The sequence below is a fragment of the Pleurodeles waltl genome, chromosome 5 (assembly GCF_031143425.1).
Source record: "Pleurodeles waltl isolate 20211129_DDA chromosome 5, aPleWal1.hap1.20221129, whole genome shotgun sequence".
NCBI classification, from domain to species: Eukaryota; Metazoa; Chordata; class Amphibia; order Caudata; family Salamandridae; genus Pleurodeles; species Pleurodeles waltl.
This window is the reverse complement of record NC_090444.1, coordinates 1,765,861,984-1,765,878,126: the sequence shown is the minus strand read 5'-3', so window position 1 is coordinate 1,765,878,126 and position 16,143 is coordinate 1,765,861,984. Positions and strand designations below refer to the sequence as shown.

Here is a 16,143-nt window from a genome sequence, read left to right as displayed (position 1 = left end):
GGAGGCTTCACGGACCACAGGTTGGGAACCACTGTACTACAGGCAAGCACTGAGCCCGTCACTGGGCTGCCGCTTGCGGGCCTGGCATCACCCGCAATTCACAGTGAAGAGGCAAGGACTTTACAAGATGTCTAGTAGAGAGCTTGAGTTCTGTGGTCCTTTGGAGTTCTATCTAGCCCCCAGTTGTTTGACATTTGACCAGTGTCATCTTAAGGATTTTCAGGGCCCCTATACAGAATAAATTTGAATTTCATTACCTATATCCTGTAAATTCAAACATGCAGGATGCAAAAACAATGCTAAATAATATCTTAAACTTTAAATGGGTAGCACAAAAAACAATGTGTCTTGGCTAAGACATCAAAAATTGTTAAGATGACAAAAGATAGAAGGACAGAGTCAGCAGGAGGCAGAGATGGAGAGCGGCTTAGCGAGAGAAAGAATAGACCGATCAAATAGAGAAGACGTTCCCTTGACCATGGGGCCCCTTGGAGGGGAAGAACGCTGGGTAATTGCCCACTTTCTCATGCCTTAACAGGTCTGTGCATTAAACCAGAACCAGTGGAACTGGGGGCCACATTTCACTGAGCTCTCCCATCTTTTGCTTCTTCTACAGCTGTACTAAAGGCAGGGTGGAGGACCTGCTCTTTACTTTGCATCAGCCTCAGTGTTGCCTCCCCACTGTAATGGGCACCTGTCTGCCTGACCCCATGGAACAGGAGACTTCACACTGTGCCCTCTTCTGTATCAACATCAAGCTCAGCTCTGCCCCGAAGGCATAAGTCACTTCCCAGGTCAGCTTCTGGATAAGCCAAGATCGTCCTGCAGTACTTAAAAGGATCAATGTACCGAGCACAACATTCTTAAACCCTAAAGCCAACAAGTAAGTGATTCTTAATGAGGTAATTGTTTTTTAATGTAAAATCAATGGAGGCTATTTTCAAGAAGCCACCTGCTTATCTCTAGAAATATCATTAGCTACAAATATCAAACAAGCATTTACAATGCAACGGGTCTCGCGTTTGCTCATGTTAGAGCTGATCGCGTTGTAAACTCCTAACCCGACTTTTCACCTATCGGGCAAAAGTGCATTTATGTACATAACCCGAAAAGGTGAAATTAACTATGTAAAGCGCTCCACTTCTGCCAAGCGAGATCGCGCTCGTAAATTAGAGAAAAAGAAGTCCATGAGCCCGATGGAAAACAGCGAGCCTCGCATGTTTTCTGTACTTGGTCGCTGCGCTCGAGGAGGGCTGGCCACCGGAAAAGGCATGACATATGCGTGCGTTCGACTAATGAAAGCAAGCAGATTTTATTAGGCAAGCCCACAAACCAATAAAATACACTGACGTGAAGTTGACAGGACTCCGAGCCCTTTTCTAAATACTAAAGCGTCTCGCTGCCATACGCATGCGCGACCCTAAAAAGTCATGGGACATAACTTCACTTTAGCCTGTGTGATCTTGGGTGCAGAGTTACCCATTTCTGAGGCAGATGAGTACAGTCTGAAACAAACTAGTCTCATGGTTTCCCCTAATAGACCCTAATGTAATAATTGGACCGTGTTACCTCGTTTTAGCAATGCTTCCCTCAAAGTTAAAAAAAAAAAAATACTGCATAAAAGACAGAAGGCCTCTACGGTTGCTAAATTGAAATACCACCCAAAACTTATACACATTCTCAAACCTCGATTGTGGGTCTTGTAGAAGATGACCATATACAATGGTGCTGCTGTCAAGGTTGGACCATCTTCCTTGTAGAAGAGGACTATACTCCGTAATGATGTTGCTAAATCCTTTCCCATCAGCAATATCAAGTCACTCAACATGGGCTTCCTTCATTTCTTGAAAACTATAGACCAGTTAATTTCCAAACACCTTTATAAAGGCAGCTGCCCAACGAAAGACTTTAAAACGTTACAGGCAATGACTTTCATTGAAGCATAAACTTGCCAAATAGGCTAGATTGCATCAGGCGCCCTCTAGCTCTTCCCAGATTGGTCTGTAGCACAAAAACTCAATCTGACCCACTCTGTAGACTTTCTTAAAGTTCTGCCTTCGAGACACATCCAGGAACTATCAAACTGAACTGCTTTAGTCATAAGATGGTACACAGCTGGAACCGGAAATTCCTTTACAAAAAGTTGAAGACACTAGCAAATTGAGAAACTCCTTAGTACGTCAGACGCAAGAGTGCAAACAGAAGTAAATACATATGCCTGTATTGAGGAAAAAGAATTAATGGTTATCTTACTTGCTGAGAAGCAGCCACTAATTTAAGGGAATGCCTTTGTTACGTAGAAATCCAATCAGCACTGAAGAGTGGCTCAGCAAATACTGCAATGTCTGGATGAACTTAGCCCTTCACTGCATTAAAAAAAGAAATCTTATTTCATTTGGGCCATTTATAGAAAATAGACATAGCACCAGCCAAGCCTATTACAAAGGGCACAGGAATTCCATGCCACAATATGTAGGTGACTGATTAGCAGATTTTGTCTCCAATTGCTAAATTGGACATGCACAAGCAAATGGAGCAAAGCCCAACAAGACCGGTACTACTTGTACAAATTGTTTATTCTATATGCTAAGAGATAAACCTAGTCGAACAAATTTCTCAACCAAACGTTGGCATTGGCTGCTAGGGTGGTTGCTTTAAAGTGTGCTCCTCCAATAGCCAGTGTTTGTTTTGCAAGAGGATGCTGGAGATATTGCAGCACAGTATATTGGAATGTGAGGCTTGTGTAAATGGTTTCCAGTTGCCTTCCTGGCAATATTGCAATTGTGAACTTTCTTCTTTGTTGGCATTTCCTTACTGCTAGAAATGGACCTTTCTGCAAGGTTCTCCACCTATTTTTCTGACTCTCTTTCTGTTGGGGCTTTAGGACTCTGGGCACTTTACCATCCTAATCAATGCTAAAATGAATGTGCTCACTCCCCTAAAACATGGTAAAAATGACTTATACCTGTTTGGCTAATTTAATTTACCTGTAAGTCCCTTGTAAAGTTGTATACCATATACCCATGGCCTGTAAATTAAATGCTACTAGTGGGCCAGCTGTGCAGATTGCACCAACCACAGAAAAAAAACGTTCAAACTTTTCTCAGGCCTGCCACTGCAGCACCGTGTGCGTCCTTTACTCCACATTGACTTTGCAAGTTGAACTACTTGCCAAGGTCTAAATTTCCTTTCCACTACACCTAAGTCACCCCTAAGGTAGGCCCTAGACAGCCCTATCGGCAGGGTGCTGTATATGTAAAAGGTAGGACATATATTTTTATGTATTACATGTCCGAGTAGTGACAAACAGCCTATTTAGTTTTTCACTACAAGTGCTGCTTCTCTCATAGGATTGCATTGGGAATTCCCTAATACATGTCTAAGTTGTAATTTTTGATCTGTGAGGAGTGGAGTGGGCATGTTTGGTTTGTTGAAATGGTAGTGAGAAATCCTGCTTACGGGTGTAGTTAGGTTTTACATTACTATTCTAGAAATGCCTCTTTTAGAAAGTGTGCATTTCTCTGTGCTTAGAACTCTAGTGCTTTGCTGCCTGACTCCAATCCACATCTAGGGAAGAGTGACAGCTCCTCCTGGTGCATACTCTCCAGACAGCCACCCAGCAGAGACGGCTAGGTGTGACAGGGTTACATCTGCATTCATCTACATACTGATGGTTTTCCTGGGCTGTGAGAGAGGGAGGCAGACAATTTATACTTGAATAGTCCTTCACTTCCAAAAATGGCTCGTTCACCCACTACTGATGTCTGGAGCCAGAGTATAGTAGAAGGGAAGTTCTTGGAACTAGTCAGATCTGGCTGGATCCTTCTCCCACCTTCTAGAAGCTGGGAACTGGAGTATAACTACAGGAGCTTTTGTCCCATGATAGGAAGAGCACTTTGGAACAGGGACTGAACCTCTGTCAGAAGGACTGCTGAGCTGCAAAAGGGCTCATCTGGACTGCTCTTCTGTTTGTTGCCCTGCTGCCAGTTGTTCTGTTACTGGGGGTTACCAGATCATGTGGGACTGCCGGGGGGAACCGTCATTTGAACCACTGGCTTGTTGTGTGCTGGCCTGTCTGCAGCTTCTTACCCTGGGCCCAGTGTTCTCAAGAGGCTTGCTGGGATGCCTCACCTGTTCACTAAGTAATCTCAAGGACCTTAAAAAATTCTTCCTGAGTGATACTTGGCCTCATGGATTTCCTAGCGGGTGTGGGACACGGGTTAGCACTTGTCAGCATGTGTTGAGCGCTGTACATTCCTCTGGACACCTGGTAGGCAACTCCACAAGAAAACACCTACGAGTAGAACCATCTTGCGCTGACTCACGCCATACCCCTGGGTGTCCTGAGAGGCAGAACACAGCACCCCTTCCTCTGCCCTCTCTGACTTGTGCTGCACGGGCTGTGTGCGGTGAGGCCACGAGCCTTCTCCCCGGAGCGCGTCACCAGGGAAACCTGAAACCTCCTCAAAGCAGCCAGCACCACTTCATCCCACCCTCTCAGGGGGCTGAGACCAGTGTGGTGCGGCCGCCGCTCATCATCTGCTCTGGGAGAGAGACACCTGTCCGGGGCTCGGATCACCGTGTCCCTGGTGAACCACCAAGTCGACCCTGATCATCAGCCAGCGTGACTCCAGTGAAAAGACAGGTACTGAGTGCTTGGGTCGAGTGCTCTCCGCAGAGCCCCTTTGCAGCCCAAACCAGGGAGATCCTTCAAGGGCCGTGGGCACAACTGGGGGTATTACTAGCAAGCCCCATGGGAGCATTATCATTCAATCCCAGCAGCTGTGTGCTTGCGGCTAGGACATCGGAGCACCACGGAGACTGTAGAAAGTCTCCTCCCCCAAACCCCCCCACCCCCACCCCCACCGAGTGTTGGCCGCACACACATATTACGAATCTCCTTTGGTGGCCACAATTTTGATACCATATTCCCTGTAATAGGCGCACCAGTGTTTCAGTGCTCTTCACTGGGCCTGACGACTCTATGGTGACAACTGGGGGATTTCATGGGTGTTTCATGCCTTACAGACGGCATGATCATCCTTGGTAATTCCTGTGCTTATTCATACCATCCATGCATTGATGGTAACAGATGATTACTTCTGTAATGTACTACCGCGTTTCATGCCTCAATGTGACAATGTATATGGTGTGTAGGGCTTGCATTAGCAGGATAGCAAGTGACATTGCAGTGGTGATAACTCATGTCCATTTGTCTTACAATCCGTACATTTCATGCTCTGGTATTAGGATGGGTGGTATTTTTATTCTTGCCTAGCCAGGATGAGTGTGGACTCAGGATTGGCATAGTTAGTGCAATACTTAGGAACTATGTCATGTTGGTCTATGATTTATGTACAGTTTCTGAGATTTTCAATGTTCTTGGTCCATGATCTAGATTTAGAATATAAGACCTATATTTTTATATAATTAAGTGTGGAGTCTCTTTTGTGGTGTATCTATTGTGTCACTGGTGTGAATGTGATGCACAAATGCTTTACACATGACCTCTGAGTATAAGCCTGACAGCTCTTGCCAAGCTACCAGGGGTAAGAAAAGGTTATCTTTGGTGTGCACCTTACTTACCCTGACTAGAGTGGTGAGTTCTGCCTGGCTTAGGTGCATACTCTAGCCAACCAGAAACCCCATTTTCTAACACCAACAGATGGCAAATCTGTGTTTAGAAGATGGCCTTAAGATGTTGGCAAGTGTTGCACAAGTATTAGAAAACCTAGTGTGGTGAAATACATTTTATGATTTTGTAAATACTTCTGTAATTTGTGTGCAATATTGTGAAAGAGGTATGTGTGACTAACAAAAAAATGCTTAAAAATAGCTTACCCAGTGGAACAGGATATGTAGGCAGGGAGGGGAGCTCTGATCCCGAGTAAGAAGCTGGTCTGGTACTGAGCAAGCTAGAATTTTTGCTTCTGCATTTTTGAAGGAGAGGCTTGGTACTAGTGATGAAGTTTGCAGAAATCAGTAAAGCTACAGGAAGTTGAGCTTCCTTCAATCTCTTGTTGATGTCTGGCCCTATTGATCAAAAAGAAGTCAAGCCTTGGTAGGTTTTGGCTTGACCTGGGCTCAAGTCATCCAAAACTACAAGTTTTGCCTCAGAATTGAAATGTCGGTGACTCACTTCACCAGCTCTGATAGCTTATGTTGACTTACTGTAGGGGTATGGTGACAGCAATGTGATCACTACAAGCCCTATGTAGGGACTGTATTTTACTTGGGTAAGAATAGGCCTTTGAAGACTACCGACAATGGCAAAGGGAAGATATGGATGATTTAATGTCAACATACTGATGTATTTTGGCTACAAAAGAAGAATAGCAGAGGACTATTATAAAGACGCCCATCCAAGCACAGTGGGTGTCAACTAGGACTTGGAGATCAACCGTATGAAAGACTACCAGGATGCCAAGGAAGATGAGGGAGCATGGGCCATGTTTTAACTAAGATTTAGAATGCTTCATTGATGCCATGTAGATTTGCTGTTTCTGATTGGTGGGTCTAAAAGAGAATGTGATGGTGAAGTTGAAGTTTTAAAGTTTCTCTGTAACCTTGCTGAGTAAGGTGAGGTGGCTGATGAAGCAGTAGTTTATGAGGTTGCCTATGTATGGTTGAGGTGTCTTGAGTAGGGAGATGGACAATGTCTATGACAGGGAGGTCGATAGCCATAACAAGGGAAATAGATCAAAAACAGAGGAGGGTAGAATGTCTATCAAAATGAAGCGTTGAGGGATTGTAAAATGCTAATCAGGTCACTGGCAGTGAAGGGGTGGGATTAGTGTCAGGTAGAGATGCCACATGAGGAATAGGAGAAGGAAGTATTTTGCTGCGTGTTTGTGAGATCTGAATCGTGGAAAATGGTGTTGATTTTGGTAATAGTTAATGCTTGTCACTTTTTAAATGGAACAGAGGGTGATGGGTCCGCAAAAGTGAAATAACAGTGCATGTGCCTTGAAAGGAGCATTGATTCGATTGTTTGCTTACAAGGGGATCTAGGAGTGAAAATCACATTAAGCTGGGCCATGAAATGTTTACGTGCAACCAGATTGTTGACTTTCCGGTGGTCAGATCACATGAATATCAAGAGACACTGGGTTTTGGCTTGAACATCTTTGTGCATCTTTGTGCAAAAATGTCAGCATAGCCTCGGAGTGTGGAATTTAGAGTGTGAAAGATTATGTCAATGTCATCAGGAACCTTTTTGAAGGACCTGTGAGGATAAATCAAATGTTTGAGCTGTCCTTTGTGTGGAGATCATGAAGGTGTGATATGAAGAGCAGTATTCAGGGAGGTAGCTGATGGGGCGATGCCTAGGTTAGCGTTTCCCAAACTGTGAATCGTGACCCGAATATTGATGGGTCCACAAAAGTCCAAACAATAAATAAAGATGCCTTTAAATTCTGTATTTATCTTGTCACATTTGTTGCACTTCAAAGGCAGAAGTCAAATGTCAGACTATGTCTGTCTATGGTACATGTTTTTTTAACACGGGGTCTGGTGTTTACAAACTGCTCTCACTTTGCAGTCAGAGAAAGAAATTGTGTCAGCCTTGCTGGCGTACATGAAGTGTGAAAGGGAAGGCCGGTGGATGCCAATTGTTCATAACACACAACAGTATACCTGTAAACAAACTGTATACATTCAGCAGTAAGGAAAGCAACAATGAAGCACTTCTTTTGTAATGCTGAAGTTTGATGGAAACAGGTTTTAATAGGACCAAACCAAATCATGAGACTTTACTTGGTGATGCACAAATAATAAATATTCACTGAAACCCGATTTCCACACATTATCATTTGAGTGCAATATAGTTTATTTAGTAAAGCTTTATGTCTGTGAAACTTTAGTGATTATTTCAATGGAAAATGTGCTGTCCGTCAATGACAAAGCACTGCCACATTATGCTTCGGCTCATATGGCCGTAGTTCTCAAACGTTTGGGAAGCACTGGCCTAGATCATTGCTGAGAACATAGGCACATGCAAATGTGCGAGGCGATATTAAGTGTGGTGGGGCCCAGGAGGAGTCTGATGGCTTTGGTTTTAAAGGAGCGAAGGACTTTGAATTCACCAAGATCTGTGCAGTTACTGCTGGATATTTAAGAAAAGGTGAGAACGGAGATGATGTTAACCAGGAGGAAGATGGATTTGCAATTAAACGAAGAAGTGGATTCTTTACAGAGAATATTTATATTGGTCAAAGGGTTCTAGTTCTGGAATGTTGTTTATGACGTAATGTGTTCTTTAAAGTGCTGCTGCTTGGAGTGGCATTAAAGGATATAATGCATAATGATAGTCTCTGGTCTTGTAATGAAATCAGCTGATCCAAACATGACCTCAGGCAAACAGGCAGCAACAGTGGCAGAAAGGGTGGAGCTGGGGGAAGGAAGATGATGGCAAGGCAGCCCAGGTGGTCAAAAAGGCCTTCCTCAAGCTTGCTGCTCTTCAAATTGACAAAAAAAGAACATCTATCATGATGTGTATTTTCACTATAGTGGTATGGACATCCCACAGCCACGTTTAGAACATCCCTGAAAATGGAACATGGCTTAAAAGAATGCCTACTTACCTTGGAATGCACATTGTAGGTACAAATGCCAGAAAAGTTAAGCTATATATCTCTGTGATTAGTGCTGTATCTTTTTGTAAGATATCTATAAATCTCCAAATTACAAGTTCATTTGACAGCTGCTTCGTAAGAAACGAAACTACGAAGAAATCTTAAACTCTGACTTTTCTTTTCCAATGATTGTTTTGGAATATAATGCCCCAATTCATGCAAAGCTACGTATAGGGCAAACTTGGAAAGAGCAGATGAGAGCCAGATAGTATAATTCAGCTCATTTACAACACATCGGCTACACAAACCCAATTAAATTAAATCTCATTTACCACAAAACAACTTTTGTGACCATTGGAGCACATTACAAATCTCTCCAATTCCAATATACTTCAGAGGTCTTGTAACTTTCATTGGGTTAACACCAGTGATAGCGCCATCAATGTATTCACCTCATTCCTACTAGGTAATGAGTTTATTCAGCATTGCTACAAACCTTCCCATAGAAAAGGAAGCATACATTTTAGTAAAACATTTTTTTATTGATTTCTAACCAACAACAGGTGAGGGCCTCTCCATCTTGGAACATTGGTCCATTTCACTCTTGCATTCATTCAAAAGCCGGGCCATTGCAGATATCCAATATCTGGCAATGTTTCTTTTAGCGAAGAACTTACCAAAGGTCCACTAGCAATCTTTTCCCTTGATTCCTCTCCAAATCATCCATAATGCTGAATAATGTAATTATGAGGGTGGGTTAGACTTCTCGCCCTATGACCACTGTCATTCCTGTCATCCACACTGAGTAGATTATTGGAATCACCATTAGCATGTCCACATCCAATTAGTCAGAGGAGGCAACTTTGTTTTGTGTGACTAATTGTTTTCACTTCCAAACGGGGTCACTGATAGCCTGGGCTAATATCCCAACCATTTGTCCCTACCAGGATGTCAATGCCATAAATGTAAATATAACAAGTGTATTTAGGACCATCTGTATAAACAAGCACTGCTTAAAAGTAACAGACGAACAGTCTGCCACATCTTTTTCTAAGGACCTCTTGAAAGAAATAAAACTTTGTGCGTTAGGAGGAATAAGTGGGATCAGTCCTCCACCCCTTCGAACCTGGATAGCCTTAGAGACCAGAAGGCTTTTTAAGAGACACCTCTTTAATCCTACGGCCACCTGTTCCATAACTCTTATTAATTCTGCCACTTTTCATCCGAAACAAATGTCTGGAATTGGAACACTGACTAATAATTCTTCCACTGCTTTCTCAGTCAAAGATCATGTCCATATACGAGGAGAATTTGTGCAGTTCTTCAACAAGAAATTCAAATACTCTGAAAACTGCCTCAATTGTCTTATGCAGAGATTAACATACTTTTTACTTGCAAACCCAGGGATCAATTGTAACTTTTGAATGAAGTCTCAACGTGTGATCACCCTAAAACATTAGCTAAGGTGAAATCAAACTAGGTCACTGATCTGGCCCTAGGAAATTTCACTAAAAATTGCCCTATCAGCTCCTACTAAACTGGCCAAAAATAGCTCCCAGATCCCCGTAATCCTTGCCATATCTCTCCCCTTCTGGAGAAAATGCTAGAGATGTTTTTCTGTCAAATCTAAGGTATTCCCGTCACAGCTAAGGATATTGAAATATATATAAATATTATATACTCATATTTCTTAGATGAGTTTTGGTCAGGCTTTAGGCAGGATAATAGCACAAACACTAATTTACCGCAGGTTCTAGATGATGAACCTTGCATTGTTCAAACTGGAAATTTTACTTGTCCTCCTTGATTTGTCTACTACCATTGACACAGTGAATCACAATACCCTTGTCCACATGCATATACATTGCTTGGGCATCCAAAGTACAGTACTTTATTGGTGCTTTTAATTTACTACAAATCAATATCAGTTGATCAAAATTAGCAATACTTTGTCAAGTCGTGTTGATGTACAGCAAGGAGTACCACAAGGTTCCATGTTGGCACCAACGCTCCTTAACCTTTACCTGGAACATACAAATGTAGACTGTAAGATCCCAGGGGTCTTCTACCACCAACGTGCTGAGTACACCCAACTTGCTCTTGAGATCTCTTCACCTGATGGTATCTTGTACCTCTGCCTGAACATCCATTAACCTCCAAGAGTGGATGACTACCCATTCCTTGAATCTCCACCCCTTAAGACACTGGGTTCTCCTGACTTCTTCTAAGCACTCTAACAAACCTATGCAATTCTATCAACTCTTAAAATACCCTTGACTGTAGTCCTGCCGACATTGATGGTGCTATATCACCAATATGCAAGGCTAAAGCTTGAATGCCATGACTAGGACTGCATGTTTCCAAATGAGATGAACATGCAGAATTGACCATTTCTTGCCTGAACAGGATCTTGGGAACACGGTCCACTCCCTTGTTCTGTCAATGCTTGACTATGGTAATCCTCTTATTGGGGTTACCAGAAGTGTGTACCACACCACTGAGGGCAGTTGTGCATGAAACAACTTTGCTGTACATTCTCCTATATGTTTGTCTCTTTCCATTCATTAGTATGTATAAAATAAGTGTGGATGTGTATTGGTCGTCTGTATTATGCATCCATGTGCTACACAATACTGCAAAAATAAGGTGGGCATTTTCTTGCCCAGGTATATCATTTCTGATGGCCAACCATGTCAGGGTGTAATTTCTGATGGTCTTGTAGATGAGGCATCTTATCCTAAAGATGATACAAGCCTTAGGGGAGATCAGTATCTTTAGGGTGATTGAACCGATCCAAGCCCCTGATGAAAGGTACCGAAGAATGTAGGATAATCTCAGGTATTTCAATAAGCCCTTAATGAGATGTTCAACAACATACAGGATGGCTGAGCGAACCACGTGGAAGATGTCCAGGCCTTGCACTATTGTTCTGAAATCTTCTTCCGAAAGAAATGCTTTACTTTTCATCTAGGTTTGTTTATGAATTGTTGTTTGGGGGCATGGTGTGTGTCAAAGGGGGTTCTAAATGATTTTGTACTATCTGTCCGCTGATTTTGATGATGACTAGGTTTATGTCAGATAGCCTGTCTTGACTGTGTGGTTGTTTGGAGCTGTAGCCCACAGGAAATCAGTCTGTCAGACTGAGATTCAGGTAGATACTTGAATATTAGATTAGAACACGTCCAGTCCCTGTAATGATGAGCGTTTCCCTATATGGAGCATGGACAGCAGGTATACCTTGTGGGGCTCTCTTGAACGCCAACCCACCCAATAACCCACGGAAAGCAATTATAGACTGTAGGTTAAACTAGGTCCCAAAGGGACTGTTATAGAGAATGCAAGCCTCATATCACTCCGCTAGGCTCATATTACGGACCAGTGGGGAAGCTTTCACATAGCGGACATGGCTCAAAATCTGGTTTGGAAGCATCTGTGTCTGTCTCCAACACCGGTGCTTTTCTTTTATATCCACTTTTCAATTCTCTCATGAAGGCTTCCTGAATTGCTCTATCTTCACAAGGTTGGCATTGAAGGAGTTTTGTGACAGTTGGGAAACCTTTATGACGGATGTCACAGAATGAAGCTGAATTGTAGAAAGGTTCAGGGAAACATTTCCACAACTGCGGCAGTCAGTCACGCATTATAGTGCCTCCTTGACACTACCGGCGCGGAGGAAGAAACAAGCAAGAAGCCTCATTGAGCAAGCAGGCTTTTTATGGCAGAGCGCGTGGCTGCACCAGTATGGCTGTGCAGCGCTGCCCTGCACACTTTGAAACGACAGTAGCTCTGAGAAGAATTCTATGCCGGCCTGGGGTCAGCTGCACCGGCCTGGGGTCAGCTGCACCGGCCTGGGGTCAGCTGCACCGGCCTGGGGTCAGCTGCACCGGCCTGGGGTCAGCTGCACCGGCCTGGGGTCAGCTGCACCGGCCTGGGGTCCGCTGCACCGGCCTGGGGTCCGCTGCACCGGCCTGGGGTCAGCTGCACCGGCCTGGGGTCAGCTGCACCGGCCTGGGGTCAGCTGCACCGGCCTGGGGTCAGCTGCACCGGCCTGGGGTCAGCTGCACCGGCTGCATAACTCACACAGCTGCCGCCCAGACTCCCGGGCTGGCCACGCAGCATTCACGGGACGGAATGGCAATGACCGACTCGTGTCCAAGTCCCAACAGCCTGTCGACAGGAAGTCCGCGTCTGAAAGAGGCGGGCTGAGGCGCAAGCCAGTGTTGCCAGGTTGGGCTATTCCCCACACAAATGGCCGATATTTTCCCCTTTTGGGCGGTGGGAAAAAAACTCGTTGGCGGGGGCTGTTTTTTGGGATTTTTTGCCCTGGGTGTGCATTTGTTTTAGGCTGGGGCGGTGCATAGTTATTAAAACTATATTTAATTGCGGCATTGCGTCAGCAGTGCTGTCACTCACGCATTCATTTGGATGGACTCGAGTCCAGTCCCACAGTGCTCACTGAGCACAGCAAAGGAAACTCTCTGCGTGTCCCACTCTTCAGGGCCCCCCCTTAAGACTTCCCGTCCAATGCAGGCGGGTGGGATTGTTCTTCCAGGTCTGCAATGCTCACTTTTACAACACGTACCAACAGAATTCTAGCTGACTCCCGGCCCCGTCTGGCCTGGACGGTGAGGACGGGCCATGTCCAACAATATGAAGTTATGAAAAAAAAGAGGATAGGTTAAAGGGACTGAGTCCGGTTGGTTACTTGCCGACCGATATTGTTCCCTGCTTTGCGCATTTTTAAATGGAATATTATTTGTCTGGCCAAGTTCTTTTTAATTCTCATATTTGGTCCAGTTTTCTGTCTGTCCAGTCTCCATAGGGCACACTCTCCTTCCCTCTCTCTTGGCCGATCATTCTAGCTAGCTTTTCCCTGACTCCCACTCTCACGGCCCTCCTCTCCTTCTCCGAGTGCCTCGAGGCACTCGCTCTCCGTGCTGCATTAATGTTCTGCCTTCCTTTGTGTCGAGTGAGGAATTTGCAAACAGCTGCATAATCAGAGGTGGGGACACTAGTGAAATGTTTAAGCCGCATGCTGGGTGACCAAATTGTCTGATATAAGCAAATATTTAAATTGAAAGCTGCGGTTTATTAGAGGTGGGGGGAGTCAACAAATTAGCAGGAGAGCAGAGCCGAGGGTCCCGCATGAGCAGAGCCCTGAAAAAGTTTGCCATGTATGTGACTAACATCACATAAAAGATCAAAAAAGCCTCTTCAAAATTCAAACATTTATTTCTGTACTGAGAGGTAAAAGTGATAGTTTTTAAATATGAACTTTGAACCATACCTCTCCCCGCTCCCACCCTGGTGACAGTGCCATTAGTGAACTAAGAGACAAGTAAGTAGTCATGCACACCCTGTAATTAGCTCACATTTTCATAGATAGAGCAACATTACAATCAATTTACTTCAGACACAATATGTTCTTGTACAGCTCATATTATGAGCGTATATATTGGAAGGTGATTTCATTTGTGTTACTTAAGTAAATAGCGAATAACATATTTGCCTAAGATCACAAAATTAGGTTAAACAGGGAGCTGGGAATAATCCCTGGTTTTCTGGTTTCACTTTGTGCAAATCACTCACTAAGTGAGTATTTATTTGTCTCTTCCTCGTGCCTCAAATGTTAATGCTTCAATTTTAACTCTTTGACCATCTGGGTAGAGCATGGGTGGCAGACAGAAGCCACATGAAAGTTTGGCTCATTTTAGGCTTTGGGTTATACAAAGACCTCTAGCTGAGCCACAGCTAGCTTGAGGTTTCAGTGGCTAGCCCACTTCTATAGTACATCAGAGCACCAAGACAAAATTATTATATTTATAATTACCTCTATATTGGCAAACTCCTAGGAGTTTAAAGGTCTGGAAGATACCAAGCAGGGCTCCAAACTCAAACACTGCCAGGATGAGGTCAATCAATCAATCAGGAATTTGTAAAGCACACTACTCACCTGTGAGGGTCTCAAGGCGCAGTTTAGTTTTCTGAAACTGCTAAACGCATTCTTTTGGTTTGTGGATTAATAATGGATTTACTTCTATCTCTAGCGCTTGGTCTAAGAGAGTAATTGTATTTTTTTTGTTGCTTTGTACCAAAAATCCTATGGTAGATTCTCTCCCAAAATAAACACTTCAGTGAGTCCTTCCTGCTATTATCATGAATCTATGAGTTGCTGTGCATCTTAGCCCTCACAGTTTGCAAGACTATATTGTTTGCAAGTTCGAGCTGACAGTTAAAGGTTGTAGCTCCAATAGAGAGTTTTAAATGAAATGCAAATGTTAAGGCAGCTAAGGTTGAAAGTAACTACTTGCTTGGAACGGTAAATTATATCTTCGATACACATTTTTTAAAAAGCTAATACCAGTTATACTGACAGTGCACCACAGTATATTGTGATGACAAACCCAAGGTTATATTTGCTATTGCTCACCTTGACAGGAGCACATTAAAAGTGGTAGTATTTATCTCGCAGTTTGATAATTCTTTTGGGTAAATTTTGGGTTGATTTGGCTGCCACTCGGGTATATTTTCCATTCAAGTGGCAGCCTTATGACCAAGGACGATCATTAATGCCTGTCATCGGATGCCCTCCAAGCGATCAGAACTTGTGCTAGGGGACGCCAAATCTCACTTGTGCTCGCCAACTTAATGTTCTGGAGCAGAGAACAAGAACAAATCCACCATGCAGCGATCGGTGGAACTTTGCGTTACAAGAGTAACATGGAGTCGCCAACATCCTGCGAATTCCAGGGACAGAACAGAATATTTCACCCACCCCCTCCATAAAGTCCTGGGTGGGTAATGGGGGTAAAGGAGCTGCATATCCTCTTGGGATTGCCCAAGTCCGCAGTGGTGTAGTAGCAGGATAAACTAACAATGAGAGGGAATGGACAACAGGAGTGACAACAGTATCAGCAGAGGTGAGAGAGTATTATCGCTCAGATGTTGGGTAAGTTTGTCACCAAAAGTTCTGTGAAAACTGCTCTTTTTCTTTTCTGCTCCAACAGCCTTGCATTCATCTTGATCCCAAACAAATCCATCTGGTGCTTGCAAAGGCTGGGAGCTTTAGTCAAGTGTACACTGCAACACATGGGCAACAAAATATATACTTTATAAGTTTCATGACTAGAGTAAGCGGTCATAGTGAGGGACTTTGTAGTCAAGTCTTGTAACTGGTCACAGTAACTATCTCTTATCTGGCCTTTTCAGTACATCTTAACTCAACGAGTGTGGATCTCACGTCTCACTGCAGCAGACCTCGCATCAGGACACTTCTTGTCTTCGAAGTTTTCACACTGTTGCTTCACATTTAAGTTCACTTGTTTTTTTTTGGCACAAAAACTGATTAACAAATTGCTTCACTATTTATTTTTACTACTGTCCCATACTGTCATTGTAAAATTGTTTTTGTGCTTGAATATTTAGGCAAATAGATAGAATGCAAACCTTGCCAAACAAGTTGGGTTGGAATTACTTTAACGCCAGGGTTATTTCTAAATTTGTGCATCATTATGTGGTGTTAATTCTACAAGATCCGTTCACTATTATGTTTTGGAGCCAGGCTGCTGAA

The 16,143-nt window shown here is 43.6% G+C and overlaps 1 protein-coding gene across 3 annotated transcripts in view; it reads right to left on the bottom strand.

The window, feature by feature from the left end:
- TMEM63A (transmembrane protein 63A) overlaps positions 1–16,143 on the bottom strand; it is a 304,333-nt gene that overhangs the window by 208,306 nt on the left and 79,884 nt on the right. The gene's annotated exons all lie outside the window — the stretch shown is intronic.